Here is an 18,116-nt window from a genome sequence, read left to right as displayed (position 1 = left end):
TTGTGTTTTCCAGAGTCTGATGTAGGCCTAACTCTTATTCAACCCTGTTGCAAAACTGGAATTTTGGGCAACATTTCAGAGGTAAACATCGTGAATTACTGAAAGAAGTGCAAGAAAATGCATTTGGTGTTAATTGAATACTGTTATGGCGATGTTTCTAGTCCTTTCCCGCAGAAAGGAGCTGCTGAAAAAGGTCACTTCATGTCACTAGATGACAGACCCTGTCCACACTGACCTTTCCCACTCTATTCCTGTAATTACTGTAGGTACAGGCTGACTCTCTACCTGCCAAATTCCGTCACCAGTTACTTAAATCTGCCAAAAGGCTACTAAACACAGAGATTTGAAACTGTAGTAGTCTGTGTGGATTAGACAAAAAAATACATCTCATGTCTTTGGTCTGGTGGCCCAGCTGTTTCATGCATACCATAGTAACAATATTGGCCCCATATGGTTTCCATGTCATCATTTGGTTTCCTGTTTTCTGATTCCTGTCCGTCTGTATGTATCTGTATATCTGCTGAGTATATTTTCTTTCCTGCCTCTGACAATGTCAAACAGCTATTTTTATTCATTACGTTTATTGTAGCATCTACTGTAACTGTGTCAGCATTAACATTACAGTGTTTGCATCCATAGCGGCAGTCACCACAACTTCCTTTGAGCCAGACGTGTTGTTTTAATGTCTGAAGGGCTACATTCAAATATGGATGTCTCCCAGAGAGAGTGTTTAGGCTGTTGGAGGAGCCACCCAAATATAGCCCCTCCACAGGAGCTCCATCCTTCTTGTAATCTTTTTTCAAAGCCAAGGAATTACATCCTATTTGATTTTATACTTTGACTATGAGACTCATTGTAATATAAAACCTTGTATTACAGCAAATACTTACAGATCATCACTTTTAAAACTCTTTTTAATTATGATTAACTGAAAGGAAATACATTTTTGCTGGGAAGTAAAGCTTGATGAGGGCCTTAGAAAAAATATATACAGTACATTTTCCACTGTCACAGATCTGTCAGTTTGTTCCCCTTTGCTGAAATATTGCAAAGAAACAACAGAACAAGTGAAACCAGGACCCAGATTTTTTTTTTTTTTTTTTTTTTGTGATAAGTGTACTGCTGCCATCAAAGTACCAGTTAAAAATAACAAATTCTGCAGTGAAGTTTCATGTCATTGTGCCTCCAACAAAAAAATGAAAACAGGATGGCATACAAGCCTGCAACTTAAATTCAAACTGAAGTGCTGAAATTATATGCGAGTACAAAACCCTGAAGAATTCTCACTTGAGTGAATTTTAGCAGTTCTGTTCTGAGCGGGATGTAGATAAATACTTTTCTATCAAGAGGATTTTTATGTGTACAATATAAATAATCAGAGCAGTAGGTATTAAGAGACTTTTACGTTTTGTATTTAGATAAATAGCTATGCTGCCATGGTTATGTCTCATCACCTTTTAATGTTAAGAAGCCACTTTTCCTCTCATCTTACTTTAATGGGCAGCAAATTGCTTGTATATAAAATATATTCGTCTTTAAATAGGTTTATATCAGGATAACAAATTGCCAATATTCTCCTCTGCTTGTATTTAGGTGTGGTACGTGCCTCCTCTGCTCTCTCCTCACTCTGGTGAGTTAGCTCTCTCTTTACCTGCAGGGGAAGGACAAGTGGCAAGTGTGGATAGTCTGACAGATCTGATTTGTCAAGCCATTACCCTGGGTATGTGCTACGGTGGCTTTGCCAAGCAGCGCTACTCAATGAAATAAATACGCATTAGTCCCTGTCTGCATCAGCCCACAACATTTCTCTCATTGTTCATCGCATTTTTGAAGCGTGTTCAAATTACTCTCAGTGAAAAAGGCACAGGGGAAAGCTGAAGTTGGTGCGTGTGTGTCTGTGTGTGTGTGTGTGTGGTGGTGGGGGGGGTTCAGTAGTGAAGAGGCATTGTCAAAAAGCGCAAAACACTTGAGCTGTGATACAAGCATTAGTGTTTTCAATGGGGTGGAAAAAATGTGTGTGCGTGTGTGGAAGGTGTGAAACCCATGGCTGAGAGAGCAGAAAACACAGGTTTGACGCAGTCACAGTGAAGCTGAGGCACCAAATGAGCAGCAACTCAATCATATTATGGTGACTCATTCAAGATAGTTAGTGCATGTTGCTTATAAAAAGCAATACAGCACTAGATTGACCCAATCAGTCAAATGTTGGATTCGTGCGTTTCTTTTCAAACAATCTCCAACATGTGTCATTTTTAGATAGTGGCCGAAATGTGAACTTAGAGCTCCATGTTCATTTAAATTGAAAAATGTCATAAACACAGAGAGTTCAGTGTCTGTTCTCCTTGTGGGCGATGACTGTGAAACCATGACTTTGGTTTTTGCCACAGAGTAGTGACACATGTCATGGGCCTCAGTGCTGCTGTATGTGCTTGAGGGCGAGAAGTGGTATGAGAGAATCTGTGTGATCCGTGTCATTGGGATGTCAACGTGCCGCTGCATACAGACACGGTTTTAAATAAAGAGGAAAAATTATGATATGGGTGAATTTTAATCTTTCAAAACTGTTAATGAACTCATCCAGAGTATATCTTAATGTACGTGCAGTGTCTTATGTTTTGAATTTGTATATTTTTGTGCATGTGAATGTCTTGTGTCCGACCGCCGGTCTGTCCGTGTGCATGCATGTGCATGAGCATACCTTTTGCACGAGCATGCATATGTTTAGACTTTTACAGGGCCTAATGAGAGCCTTGAGTATCTGGGGCTTGTGTGGGTGGCAGGTTGGGGCTGTTTGTGCCGGCCTCTGTGACGTGCAGTCACAAGTCTGTGTTGACTTGATGTGTGTTTGAGGTCAGCTGTGGAATTCAGACGAGTGGGTGTGTGTGTGGTCAGCTGTGGTAAAATGTGGATTTCCCCTCTATGGTTTTTGGCCAAACTGGGTTGCTCAGAGACCACTGTGACTGTTCTTGGACACTGGCCACTGTAAAGGAAAAGAAGAAGAAAAAGCTCTTACAGTACATGAGCAAGTCACTATTTCCTTCATTTCCTGTGTAGGTTGCATGGAAGGACAGATGCAATCCTTTAAACTCCATTACACTTACCCGCAACATTATTTCCATACTATATTTGAGGAACACTTTGTCATGTTCAGCAAATTATTATAGCGTGAGTGAAGAGAAGCTTGTGTGCGTGGTTGTGTGTTATGTTATTAAATCAGGAACAAGACAGCGTTTTTTAAGGTTAGGGGTCATGAAGCCGCCTCCACTCAATGACAGTAAAATGGTGAGATGGTGACGTACCACCTGACTGGCTGCTGGCATTTCCACCCTCCACTCAGTAACTCTCCCTGAGCCAGCTTTCACAGCTGGCTGAGGGCCTGCAGAACACGGAGGCCTAAATGTCACAGCGCCTTCATCTCCACAGAGGTGAGACAGCAGGGCACCCTAAGTGCTGGTGTACCCACTCAACATCCAACATTTAATGCCTTTGGAGGAGAGAATGGACAGTGAAATTATACAAATTAAAGCGTTTAAAATGAGGTACTTTGAAAAAGACATACTCCATAAAAGCATTTTACCTAAACTTGATGACACCAAGTGTCGCGCAGCTTTTCTTATGTTAAAATGCACAAGACTCAGCTCAGTTCATTTCCTTTTCACACAGTTTTTGTCTCCAAGAGGCTCCCTTGGTCACAAAGGGTGGAACACAATATTAGGAATACATGGACAATATGCAGTCCCAAACCCATACAACAAATAGTAACTCAGTTTTGGTTAAAAAGGTGGCGACTCTGCTCAGTGTTTTTTAGGCATGTTAGCAGCATGGCTCGAGGGATGGCAGTGTCAGTCTGTTGGTCGGGTCAGTCACCACTTTGGTCTAGACTGAAAAATCTATTTATGACTAGGGCTGGGTGATATGACTTCAAATTAATATCATGATTTTTTCAAACTTTTACCTTGATTTAAATTGTTTTAAAACTTATTGGACTCTATGTTTTTTTTAGCCTTGCACTCTACACATATTCAGCAATGTGATTGTGTTCAGAGCATTTAAAGAAATTGATGGTGCTACCTTTGGTAACATTGGCAGCATTTCTTAAAGTCAAAGTTTTTGGGGCTGGATTAAATGTAAAGTGATGCGTTTTAAAACTTATATATCCATTTTTATATATACTCATATAAGTGTGGACGTAGCCTGCTCGGTGTTTGTACTTCTGTCATCCATATCGCTAACTTCACTTTGAGTGAAGTGGAGGCAGAACACAAGGTAGTATTTTTTAGGGGATAGTTCATGAACACACACACTGGGGAAAGTATTTACTTAATTGCCAAGCCCTATTTATAACCACTTAAATAATATCTTATACTACATAACTAGGGCTGCACAATTAATCAAAATGTAATCAAAATTATAATATGGCCAAGTCGCTGGAGCTAATTTTTTTTTTTTTCTTTTTCAGTGAAAATGAAATGCAAAAATTACAATTCCAACTGAAATCATATCGCATATCACAATTGCAATATCTGTAGCAATAGCAACATGATTTGTCCCCCTCAGGATGAATTTGGAATAAATCCCCTGACTTCTCATCTGGAGCCATCGTCAGGTCAATTTGAGGTCAATCGTTTTTATTTTGTAGTTTTTTTGTACTTTGGTTTATGACTAAAAACCTGCAAAACTAATGACATCCCCATCAGCCTCAACTGTACTTTGTGTTTAGTGCTAATTAGTAAATGTTGGCATGCTAACAAGCTAAACTAAGTCAGTGAAGATGGTAAAATGACTGCTTAACTCCAGCATGCCCAGCATTGTCATTGCGAGTGTGTTAGCATGCTGATGTTGACATTTAGCTCAAAGCACCACTGTGCCTAAGAACAGCCTCACAGAGCTGCTAACTCGGCTGTAGACGCTTAGTCTTGTTTAGATGGTATATGGATTGCACTTACATAACCATTCTCTACCTTAGCAGACAAAGCACTATACAGTTAGTCTCTCATTCACCCATTCACACACAATCTGCCATGCAAAGCACTGGCCATCAGGAGCAATTCAGTGTCTTGCTCAAAGACCCTTTGACAGGCATCAAACCACCAACCCTCCTGACTCAAAGGTGTTATTTGAGGTGTTGTTATTTTGTATTTTATTACTGTACCATTAAATTCCTTACAGATACACTTTTAAAAGTTTGTAACGAATAACTGCATCAAACTTTAATTATCTTGAAAGTATTTTTATTCTCAGAATATCTCATTGGTATTTTGTTTGAGAAAGACAGAAGGTTTAACATGTTCCCCAGTGGCAGGTGGCACATACAAAAGTGTAGCTCTCCTGCAGCAGGAGGTCTTAAAAAAAATTACAATGCCATAATAATGCCTTAATATTACATATACACCTAACTCGTTTATTTTCAAGAGCCCTGGGATTTGTTTCTTTAAAAGTAAACAAAATATGTTTTTTAAAAAACTACACAAGTATGGAAAAACAACACTTTTCATGAATATTTTAAAGTGAGTTTGTCATCTTTAACTGGCTGAGCGTGTGTGTGTGTGTGTGCGTGTGCATCAGTTGCTACCAAAAAAAAACAAAAAACCACACACACTCATTATCAATAGATTAAAAAAAGTCTCACATACAAAGAATCACATACATTATTTATAATGTTCCATGAATCGCTGCTGACACTGTGAACTTCAAAAACTCTTCAGATGGAAGGCAGCCACTTTCATATGCACTATGAGGTGTATGCACACGGCATGTGAAGGCGAGAAACATGCTTCATTACTCCCGCTTACAATGACTGAGAGATTGATTTGAATGCGAGAGATACTCAGATGTGTTGAGTAAGGGCTGGACAATAAAGGCAGTCTCTGAGAGTAGGCTTGACAGTTTAGACCAGAATATATGGAGGAAATTAGAGGGTTAACAGAGAGACAGCTCGATGTGGGGGTGTGGAAAAGGAGAGTGAGAGAGAACATGAGCCGGATAGAGTAAATAGGAAGCAGCAGAAAGAAGAGACAGACCAAGTGGTGGAAGAGAGCAGATGGTGGGGTAATACTGCTCTGCTCTCATTACTTCGCCTTCCCCGACATTATTGGTCGGGAAATTGGTTGGGATATTACAGCGGACATAACAGCCTTTATCGGCAATTTTCCCCTGTATAATTCCCTTGGTTCTGCTCCTTCAAAGGCAGATGAAACGCTCACCGGATGAGGGTAGAGTCAGTACTGTGGAGAAGAAACCAACTCCACTGGCATGGACAGCACGCAGTTTGTTTAAGCCAGCCTTGGTGCAATGCATACAAAATCAATATGGTAAACTAAAAATCCATGAGGGGTAAAATGCTTCCAATAAGTCCCCATCTGGCCATATTCTTTACCAGCCTGTTTGGTGCCATAAACATAAATCCTACAGTGATCCAAAAGCCATCAGTCACCGGAGTGTTTTTCTTTTTAGAGCAAGGGAAGCCATATCTTTACTCTGTGTTTGCATCACAGAGCTTAATCTTAACTCCATCCTGGATGTCTGCAAGCCATGTGGATAATTGCTGCTAAACGCAAAGTGACCAATGACTGTCCCTGTCTTTTCTTTTCAAAGCAATAAATCTAACAATGGATAATCTTCTAAATTCTCTGCACCACTCTGCAAAGACACCCAGACTTCTCCCTAAACAGTCCAGTGAATATGTATAATGTACAACTGCAATGAGTTTTTGAGGCAGGATGATAGGCTTGGTGAGTTCTTTCATCAGCAGATTGGTACGACCAGAACAGTGCTGCTGGCCTAATTGGAATAATTTAACTGCTTACTTTGAAGTGTAAAATACGTGTGCTAGAGAAGAGGTTCCTAAAAGGTCAGTGCTAGAGGCGGTACACATTGCTGCTTTGAGATGTAGAATAGCACATAAAGATGATATCATTATTTGGATTTCTCTTTGATTAACAGTGCAGGTTGTGGCGAAATCCTGAACATTTTGACCATTGATATTCAGATTAAACCATTTGTGCTCACTTTGTTGATACTGAACTCTTTTTTTTTTAAAAAACCCACTACATGATCTAAATTATTGATATCAGACTTCCTGCCGTCCTGTCCACTGCCTTGATCATATAATAGTACCTCTTTATTGATGTGTAAATCTAATTGTATCTTGACTGTAATATGGAAATAAATTCAGGACTTCATCTGACCTTTGCAAATATGAAATGAGACTTGTGGATACAAAATAAGATTTGCAAATTCACACTCAGATGTGCAAATTTGTTCTGAGAAATGTAAATGTTTACCCAAGTGGCCAATCCATTTTGAGCTTCGCTGTGGCCAGGAATAGTTGCAGTGTTGTTTTGGCACGATGAGTCCACTTGATGGATCCTCTTAGGGAAACGTACATTAACAGAGCAGCATGACCAAAGACCAAAGTATCAGAGCCCTCGTCGGGTGGTGGCTCTGATTTCAGTTGCCATATTGCAGATCTCAGTACAAATCTCAGTGTTTAGAATATGAAACTTGACCTGATTACAGTTACTTTCACATTTTAAAATCTGAATTACAAATGTTAGTATTTGCACAATTGGACACAAAATGCAGTTGCAAATCAGATTACAAATATTACAAATCTTATCATCTTTACAATGTTTACATTCATTTGCAAATGACAGGACATACATTTTTCACTAATATGGACTTCACATTATGGACTTTATATCCTGTATGAAAAGTGCTTTATTAATAAAGTTTATTATCATTATTGTTATTGTTATTATTATTATTATTATTAGTAGTAGTAGTAGTCTTAGTAGTATTTTATTATTATTATTATTATTATTATTATTATTCAGTAATGTAAAGTAATGCTTTTAAACAAATTTAATACAATTATAAACTGCACTGGGACTGCTGCCATTACTATGACTACTATACACTACTGAAATTAAAATAAATTAATATCAATTAATGAATAAAAGTTACAGCTACAGTTTGAGTTTTAAATAATGTTGTACAATAGAACATTTTCTCTATCAGTGATGGATGGACCTGTTACAACCTCACTGTAGCCGGCCGGCCAGCTTTGTTGTTAAAGCTTTCACAGACAGCCGCTGAGTAAAATAGCTACTTATTATGACATTGTTTCACATTAACAGTATAACCAACAGAAGTGGCCTTAAGCAAATATTTTCATGTATGACATCATCTGGGCACTTTGACCTGTGAATAACAATTTCCTTACAAGGTAGTCGGCCAGACTGTTGCTGTGACAGACATGACCAGAAATATTTTCACAACACAGGTCAGGTACTGGATAAAATATTACAATGACAATGAATTTAATGCAGGCTGTTATATGCACAAGGTAATATTCTGTGGCTAAAAAATACCTTTTCCCCAATGAGACAGCTTCTGTTGGCTAGTACAATGGTGCAACTGTGATCAACCAAACAAATAATGTCACAGAAAAAAAAAAAAACAAAAAACATATATCTACTGTATGTGAGAAACTAAAATGAAACAGATATATGGTACAAAATACCAATGAACCACAGTCAAGAAGATGCATATAATGTGATGCAGACCAGTACAAATCCCCATGTGTGGTTTCAAAAAAGCACATTCCACACTGTCCTTCAAAAGCCATTGAAATGCTGGACACACTGCCTCAGACATTCTCAAAGTTTTCTGTTGCTGCATATCTGCAACTCTGTAACAAAAGAGGGCTGAATGCCATTTGTCATAGCTCCATTCTCACCAGTACAATCTGCATTTCTGTGACTCATTTGACTTACTTCCCCAATTATTTGTCCTCTTGTTTTTGCACATTAGTCAGCCATCCACTACCTGACACAACTGTGGAAATCACAGATGGTAAAGGGGCTATTTGTGAGTTTTCTCTGCTGCCAAACATGGTTTCTCGCTGGGAGCTGGTGTAGATAGTGGTTGTTGCTTCGGTTATTATTGGCTTATAATACAAGAGGTTATACTACGCCATCTGAGCAGCAATACGTCTTCAGGGGAGAATGGAGGCCGCAGTGAGACGTTATCATAAGGTGACAAGATGGGCCGGGGATAGCTGGTTAGCGTGCTAACTTCAGCAGAAGAAAAGATGTGATGTGGAGAGTTATTATTGGCATTGCTTTCCAACACTGTAGACAGCTCCTGGTGAGTATAAAGGAATGAAGTTGATAGTGAACTCGCAATGTTTCCTCCACACTGATAACTAAAGAGCTGCTAATGCTGATGTTGGCTATGTAGCAATTTAAGATTAGCTCCTTTAACATTTTATAGTGTGTCCGATACAAGACGTCCTGTAAACTGTCTACTGTTCACCAGCTGTGTTTTTGAGAGCGGCTGCTATGAACGTCCGTGTAGTTATGGAAAGTGCTGACATCACCAGCGATGTCAGCCAGCCAAGGCCATGTTTGTTTTTATTTGGGTTTCCTGATTAGGATGTAGAGCTGGGGCGTTGTACTGGAGGAAATGCAGCAGGGGTTCTGACTCACAGGCAAGTGTTTTGGATTAAAAATGCAATTTGTAGGTGATGAGGTTTATACACACACACACACACACACACACACACACACATATGAAGATCATTTTATACCTTTCACTTCAAATTCTTCTGGGTCTATAGCTAAATGTTAACAAAATGGCACAGATTTGTTGCTACGTGTTTGTTTTTCAACTTATGTATCAAGCATGAATCCTCCACCAGCCTCTATTACCGTACTTAACTTATTCTTAAGTGGAGAGTAACATTTTGTGCTTCAAAAATTGAGTGAAATTGTCATTCATGTTTAAATGATGACTGTATCTGGCTTTAGACACTTCATCAACTGTTTATGGTCCTTGATGGAAATGAATTCATATTACTTAGTAAAAAATTAATCGGCTCATGCTGAAATACTCATTGCAAACTGCCTCTGACTGAATCTACTTAAGGCTTACTCAAGGCTGTCCTGTATACTTGGTGCCCTGCACTGTTTTAAGCTGCTTCATGTTTAAAACATAAGTTGCCCTGTTGCCTTAAAAATGTGAGTTAACTGACCTAAAGTTCATCCGTTACTTCAAAGTGGACTAATAAGTTAGCAAAAACGTAAATGTTCAATAAACTTCAGGTACGTTTAATCAGTTTTTTACACACACACACACACACACACACACACACACACACACACACATACTTGTACTTCTATCTTTGTGAGGACACTCATAATGCATTCCCTAGCCCATTACCCTAACCTTAACTATCACAACTGAGTCCCTAACCCTAAACCTGACCCTTACCTTAACCTAAACCTAATTCTAACCATAACTCTAAAACCAAGTCTTAACCCTCAAAAAGTGTCTCAAAACGTGAGGACCGGCCAAAATGTCCTTAGTTTCCCAAAATGTCCTCACTCTGTTAGTAAAATACTTTTTTTGGTCCTTACTATGTAGCAAGTACAAGTATACACACACACACTTGCCTAACCCTAACCCTTGCCCTGTGAACTATCAAATAACATGTTCGGAAGTCTCCCTAAATGAACTTTCAACAGTTCTTATCATCTTCACTTCACTTCTTTCAACTCATCATTTCAGCTCAGAAGAAATCATGTTTTTAAGTTCTAAGTCTGAAAATGAGCACTAATGAACATCTTAAGTTGAATTAACTTATTTATGTTATGTTAATGAAAAAGATTGGTTTACTCCACTTAGTTCCTGTGTGACATTTTACAGTGCATTTTGGTCATATTTTAAAGCTAATTAATCTGGATTTAACACAGCAAAAATCCATCTATTAGATTTTCTGAAACCATGCTGAAATAAAATCACCTCCTCACAACAACACTTTTTACTGAAGAGCACTAGTTTTTCAAAATTCAAAAGATTCAAAAGTTCAACTTTTCCATTTAGATTCCAAATTGTTTGCTTCAGTTGACGTTGCTCCAGCACTTCAAACCTGTTTATTCAGACGGAATCTGAATGCTTCTCCTTGTTTGCAGGAAAAAGATAATGTGAAAAAAATATCTGTAAACAAATTTCTGTTTGTATTCACACAAAGTTCTTCACAGTAGCCTTGAGGTGTTGTGAAAAGTTTATGTAGGGCTGGTGGGGACACAACAAAGTGGTGCATGGAAATCAGAGTAGCATTTCACCTCAACATTACAACACATGAAACGAACCTGCATGAGAAATAAGTTCTGTCATAAATATGTAACATGGAACAGTTGTTATTCAGTTTTATATCAAATTATTATGAGGAAAAACCCAGCATTGATGTTTAATGGGAAACTAATTCATATGAAAAGTTGTGAATTGTCACAGAGGCAGTCAATCAAGTTGTCACTGTATATTGTGCTTCACAGCATGCAGTGCTAAAAAAAAAAAAATGTGCATCTTCCACAGAGGATGTGGTTCAAATGTTGGCTGTGACGACATATGATTTAAAACTGGTCATAAAAAGATATAAGGTATGTCTGGCACTCAGCTTCAGAAAGCAAACAGACACACGGTAGAGTCAGGACAGAGACAGGAGAGACAGGATAACACACACACTTATAAAATCCCACCTCCTACCACATCGCACCGTTTAGTCTGACCAAACTGTCTGTCAGGCAGTTCCGTGGATAGGAGCTGTTTTATCTGTCTGACATTTGCAATGACTTTTAGATAAAAACTGCTCTCTGACACTTAGTGGCTGAGAAATATCAGCAGATTTTACTGAAATGAGCACATCACAAAATATTTACCATATAGGGAATTTTCTGTATTCAATAGACAGCTGGCTTTCAGACTCCTTCTGCTTTAAGACACAGTTTGTCTTCCTGGAGTGGCAGTGTCAGAAACAAAAGCGATGAGCGCAACTGTCAAATAGATATGACTCAGATTGAAAGTTATGATGCTGAGACTTCATCTCTGATGGATTGCCTGGAATAAGTTTTAGGTGCTTTGAAAAAGGAGAAAATAGAGCACTGAAGAGCAATTTCAGCAATTTTGTCCATTCCACCACAAGCCTTGTAGCCATATTTTGTGTCAGTATATTGTAGTGTCAACCACTCACCTAAAGTTATCTTTAGCATCAATCAACTTCACTATACCAATTTTTGTTCTTTCTTCCTTTTCTGTTTCCTTCCCCTTCGTTTTCATCAGCCAGCCTGTCAGTCATGTATCTGTTCAATAATTCAGAACTACATTTTTCTTGCTTCATCTGATAGAAAGAATCCGCGGCCCTATTGGAGCTGCAGAAACTGCCTCAACCTGAGACTGGGCCGTGAAATTGGAGTGCCAGGCAGGCATTAACCTGGCTGGGTATGTACATATTAATATGCTCATTATCTGCAGCACGAAGGGACATGTGGTCTGTGGCACACGGGTGACATTCAAGAGGACACAATGCAAAGGCACGTGTGTTTGCACTGGGAAGTTATATGTGCAACCACTCAGTGAGTATATGCACAAAAGCTCTCCATCTTTACCCCCCCCCCCCCCCCCCCCCCCCCCCCAACACACACACACACACACACACACACACACACACACACACATGACCCAGTCCCCTCTCATACACCCACGCTCATTTTCACCATTTTGTGTTAATTCCCTCTACAGAAGGTGTAGGACAGCATTATTAATCATGTGCAGCTTCTGACAAAAAGCCAGCCAAACAACCCCAGGAAACAAACAGTAACTTGTTTACGCAGAAAATTAATTCTCTGTCATGCACATCTTGTTTAAGAATTAAAGAAATTAGCCTGGGGTGAAGACATATCCATGGTGTGTGTTCGACCTTGTTCTCTGGCTGGCTGTGCCGGGCTATATTAGGTTGCTGCAACAGACCAAAGACAAAATTAATGTGCAGCATCACCGAAGGATAGGAACTGTTTGGAGGACACAGTGGAGGGTGTAATAGCAAACGGTGGACTAAAACAAACAACAATCAAACACAATAGCCATATCATGAATCACCTTTTACCTTTTTAAAATACTGTTTTTAGGCTGCTTTTGTTTTTGTAATGCTTGAGTTTTGTGGGTTATCGATGCAGATCTGTTTTTGTAGAGTGGCATATCATTTCATTTCAGCCTGTGGCAAAGCAATAATTAATCAATCTTTTTTGTTTCAGTAGTTTAGCTTACCCACTTGAGTTATCGGCTTACCCCTGTGATCTTACAGTTAATGATTAACTCCTAACTGGCAGTTTGACTACCTGGGCCCCACCTGGTGTTTGAATTACCACAGTGAAGAATCATGGGAGTTTTCTGGTTAAAGAGCACTTAGTTCACTCGCGCTTTATTCCCCTATCATGAAACACCACTCATTGTGTGCTGGGGTTACATAAGTAGACACTGCAGGCTTGTGGATTAGCATAATGACCATCTGCAGACTTTAAAAGCTGTAATCAAGTTCCTCAATGAATCTATAAATGCTAATTAGACTCATCGAAGTGTTCATGTCCAAAAAGGAAAAACAGCACAGTTTCAGTGTGGAGTAAGCCGAACAAATGAATCTGCAGAGGACAAACACTTACTGAGACTGAAAGACTCCTCTTTCCTCCCTTTTCTTATATTTGTTTCTTTATCAAGAAAATATTACTCTTGAAAATGTTATGGAATACTCTTTTGATTATGTCCATTTAAAGATCGTCATTTCTATTCTCAGAGCAGACTTAAGCACATTTTCTTACAGCCTGACTCATTGTCCAGTCTATCAAATGTACTCCCAGTGGACTGGAGAAACATTAGTGCAGCTCACTCAGCTTTTTACCAGACACAACAGTATAGGGGGGATGGAATGTATATGGCATCCACACTCAGTCTAAAAGGATTAAAATCATATGTCATATATAAGTCATATGTTTCATACAGGAAACTCAGAACTACAACATCACAAATTGGACAATTTGGGAAAAAAATTAAAAATTCAACATACAACCATTAACAAAGAAACGCTTCAATTTTAAGAAATAAAAACATTCCATTCGTCCACAACACACATCTGTTATTTATCCAGACAGAAGGTTCATCATCATTAAAGGGATAGTTCAGGTTATTTGACGTAGGGTTGTGTGAGGTAGTCATGCATAGTCAGTGTATCACCAGCAGTAGTTTCAGATCAGTGCGCTGCCAATTAGGAGAGGCAGCAGGGAACACAGCACATTAGCAGCTGTGCACAGGGCCAGCAGAAGAAAAAAAAGTGTTTTAGACACTTTTAAAGACACCCACTGAAACAATCTGATATCCGTTTAAATGTATGCTTCATTTATTATATTTTCAGTGCATTATCCACCCATCAAAACAGCACTTTCCTTTGGTACTACATTTTTCTCAACCACTGAACTATCGTATTCCTAGGTGCAAGCGCACCTACGACATGCAATGTATTACCTGCAGCTGCAGGTCAGTTGAGTTAATCAGAAGGAGCTGAACTTCTCTTTGTTTTGATAGGAAGATGAAGTGCTGAACATATTCTAAATGAAGCATCAAAACTTCTGATTTTTTGCACAACTTCCTACTGTGTGACTTCAACATATATTCTAATAGCTGGAGACTTCAATATTGTCAATTAACCCACGATAAAAAACTCAAGTACTGCTGGTAAGAAACTGGCACGTCACTGAAATTGTAAAACAGTGTATGAATGATTATGGATTGAGGGAGAAACCCAATATTTGTATTTTCCCGCCCTTCATCAATCTTCTTCCAGAACTGACCTTTTTCTTGTAAGCAACTCACTTACCCAACATATCCTAGAAAACAGGATTCACTCAATCATGATCAGCGATCGTGCTCCTGTTCTCTTTCAACCCACTGATACTAAAGAGAGTAGTCATGCTTCCTTCACTGTTATGAGAAACAGTCAACGCTGTAATGAGAGGTAAAATCATATAATGTTTTTTGCACAAGAAAAAACAGCAGCAACAGCACAACAACACTGTAGAGCAAAGGATTTAACATTTTATTAACGCAATATACCAATAACCTCAGTGCAAACCAACCTTCAAAACCCAACTATCATACACATAAAACACAGTTCCTTTTTTTGTTTTTGTTTTTATTTGATTTATTTTTTTATTTTTTTGCTACAACGCAAAAAAGAGAAAGCAATTATCCCATCCATACTTAACGCTACAGGTACTATAACCTGAAATCCAAAAAATCATGTCTTTCAAATATTTTACAGCAACCTATGCTCCTCAGATCATCAATCAGAAATACATTTCTTTCTAAGCAACCTGGACTTACCAACACTATCTAGAGAGCAAGCAAACATTTTAGATGAACCCCTTACCTCTGAAGGACTCAATAAAACCTTGAATAAAATGCCAAATAATAAATCACCTGAACCAGATGGACTTCCGACTGAATCCCATAGACACTTCTGGGATATTTTATTACCACTAATTTACAGAGTAACTGCAGAATCCACTATGACCACATGAATACCGCTGTCATGACACCGCTATTAAACCCAAAGACCCAACCCACCCTTCTATCTAGCATTCTCTCTCACTAATCAATATTGACTTAAAAATGATTACCAAAGCCCAAGCAACCAGAACAGAAACAGTCACCCCTAATCCACCCTGACAGACATGCCTCAGATAAACAAAAACAAATAAAACCATAATTGTATCATTAGGTGCTGAAAAAGAATGTGATAAAGTAAATTGGACTTTTCTATTTCGCACCCTGCACAAGTTTGGGTTTGGAGAGCTGTTCATCCATTTGATAAGAACACTGTACACTTCCCCTGGGGCCACAATACTCACTGAGCTTCACACTTCATCAAGCAACCAGACAACAATGCCCACTCTCACCATCCCTATTTGCCATCTTTATCGAACCACTTGCAGAAGCAATACAACAAAGCAATAAAATTGAAGGAATTCAGGCAATTCATAAAATGAGTCTTTATGCCGATGATCTATTAGTATACTTACAGAACTCTTATGTGTCAGCCCAGGAAACGTTCAACATCCTTAACAGCCCCTTCCCAATCTCACACTACTCGATAAACTGGAACAAATCAACTATACTACCACTGTCTGAAGACGTATGGGATTCTGCAGCCCAAGATTACCCCCTCCCACTTCACATTGGCAACATAAAATATTTAAGCATTAATATTTCTCCTAGGCTGTCAGAACTCTTTGACCTCAATTACACCCCTTTGCAAAAAATAAAAAATGAAAAATAAACGTTGACTTCAAATGCTGCACCAAGCTCACACTCATTGGCAAATCACTACAGTTAATATAAAAACCTTACCTCAGATTAATTATTAGTTACCCAATTTTATTGGATAAATAAAAAACCCAGACTCTCAATATTACAAAATGAAAAATCACAAGGAGGCCTATAAACACAGAACTCCCACTACGTTTTGGCAAATCAACTATCAACTAAATGGACCTAAAAGCACAACAACAATAACCCAATCCCTAGAATTAGAACAAAATCAATGTAAAACCACCTCAGTTGCAGACTTTTCCATCCTTTCTACCCAGGTCCTTTTAAAATCCATTTCTGTCCAACATCCAACAGCAGTTTTCTTTTGTTCTTTCATACACAGTCATGCTCCATATCAATTATGCCCAAGTCTCTGTTCAATCGAATGATTGTCCCGCTATAGTATTGTATGTATGTAATGTCATGTGCAGAAATGTGTTTCCATGTTAAATTACTCATTCTGTGTTTGTCTTGCTTGACCAATAAAAATTCAAGGACAGTAGGGATGGGACACAGAGCATGAGGACAACCTAAGGTGCTGGTGAGTGAAGGCATTTAGCTACGTTCATGTACCTGAGGCGTGGTTGTGGGTGGGGGGCATTTCCCACTTTGTCAGCAAGTTACATGAAACTAATTTAAGATACTCCACATTATACTGCACAAGTACATGTTTTACATGAAATATGCATGACAAGCAATAATGTATGAAATATTAAATCTACACATTATTAATATCCTATATATCACACCTACAAAATATGGTGCAGTGGGTGATAACATAGTTTTCTGCAAGACTGGCTCTTAGCTATTGCTGCTATCATAGTTTGAACTTTACTGTTACACAAACAAAAAGCTGTAATACACGCAGTGCATTTATGGGAAAAGATATCCAGACATATGACCACTTGACATTGCTGTGTACTTGAGTGTAAGATTGAGGTAGTGTCAATAGAATGTGCTTTTAAAAAAAAAAAAAAAAGGCTTACAATTAAAATATGGGAGATCTCTTGTTCAGTTGCTCTGAACATTTGTTGAAAAAGAAAATGAGAAAAGGACAAACAAAATGAACTCAGTGTCATTACATTCTTACCAGATGAGTATAGCTTGACAAATTAAAGTAAGAATTAAACCCTTTGGGACATTAAAACATTCTCTACAGTGTTATGATTGTTGAATAATGTGTTCCAATAAATGTATAATAAAAAAATACTATCCTACATTTAGTCCACATTTTTTCTACTTACTGTACACAGCTGTGTGGCTAATTGTAAGTTCGGCTATATTATTATTATTTCGAAAAATCTCCACAATTAATAATTAAAGATTTTTTTTTTTTTTTTTTTGTACTCTATCTTAGCTTTAATTAGAGGTTTAGGGGAAAGGAATAAATGTGCCGTATCTGAACTTTGGTTATTTTGTGGTCACAAGTGGTCACACCTGTGGGACAGTGGATTAGGAGTAAACCATGACTGATGTGATGTTGGGTTAGGCTTAAATCATAACCCGTTCAAATGGTCTGTTTTCATTCCATTTTAAAGAGGAAACTGATTCTCACATTGAGAAGAAGTGACACAACAGCACCATGAGATGGCGAGGGCAGATGGACAGATTAGCTCAGTAGGAGATTACACATTATTTTAACATGTTGCTTTGGTCCTGTGAGAACTGTGATCTAATTTATACCTGCAATAAGCCAGGCAAAAGCTGACATGGGACATTTTGGCTGTGAGAGGAAGGCAAACATCCACCAGGCCCTGATATTTACTGTATAGAACACCAAATGTCGAGAGGGAGATTGATCAGGACTAAAAATAATGCGTTTAAGATCTGAACATGAATCTTAAACCAGTGACCTTGTTGGTTTAATTATACTTAAAGTTCATCATTTATGTATTTACTTCAATCTAAGAATTTAT

General features: G+C 38.4%; 1 protein-coding gene across 4 annotated transcripts in view; it reads left to right on the top strand.

Annotated features, from left to right (window-relative positions):
* The window catches only part of rps2 (ribosomal protein S2), a 338,696-nt gene that overhangs the window by 135,080 nt on the left and 185,500 nt on the right, over positions 1-18,116 (top strand). The window contains exon 1 of one of the 4 annotated variants that reach the window (XM_071473802.1): positions 8,443-8,446. The exons of the other annotated variants lie outside the window; for them this stretch is intronic. The gene's annotated coding sequence lies outside the window, so the exon portion shown is untranslated. Of the gene's footprint in view, positions 1-8,442; positions 8,447-18,116 lie in introns of those variants that run through there. 4 annotated transcript variants of the gene reach the window in all.

The sequence above is a fragment of the Trachinotus anak genome, unplaced genomic scaffold, assembly GCF_046630095.1.
Source record: "Trachinotus anak isolate AG129_WGS33_773 ecotype Australia unplaced genomic scaffold, CSIRO_AGI_Tana_v1 ptg000003l, whole genome shotgun sequence".
Lineage (NCBI taxonomy): Eukaryota > Metazoa > Chordata > Actinopteri > Carangiformes > Carangidae > Trachinotus > Trachinotus anak.
The sequence above is the reverse complement of the archived record's forward strand: the minus strand, read 5'-3'. Positions and strand labels throughout refer to the sequence as shown.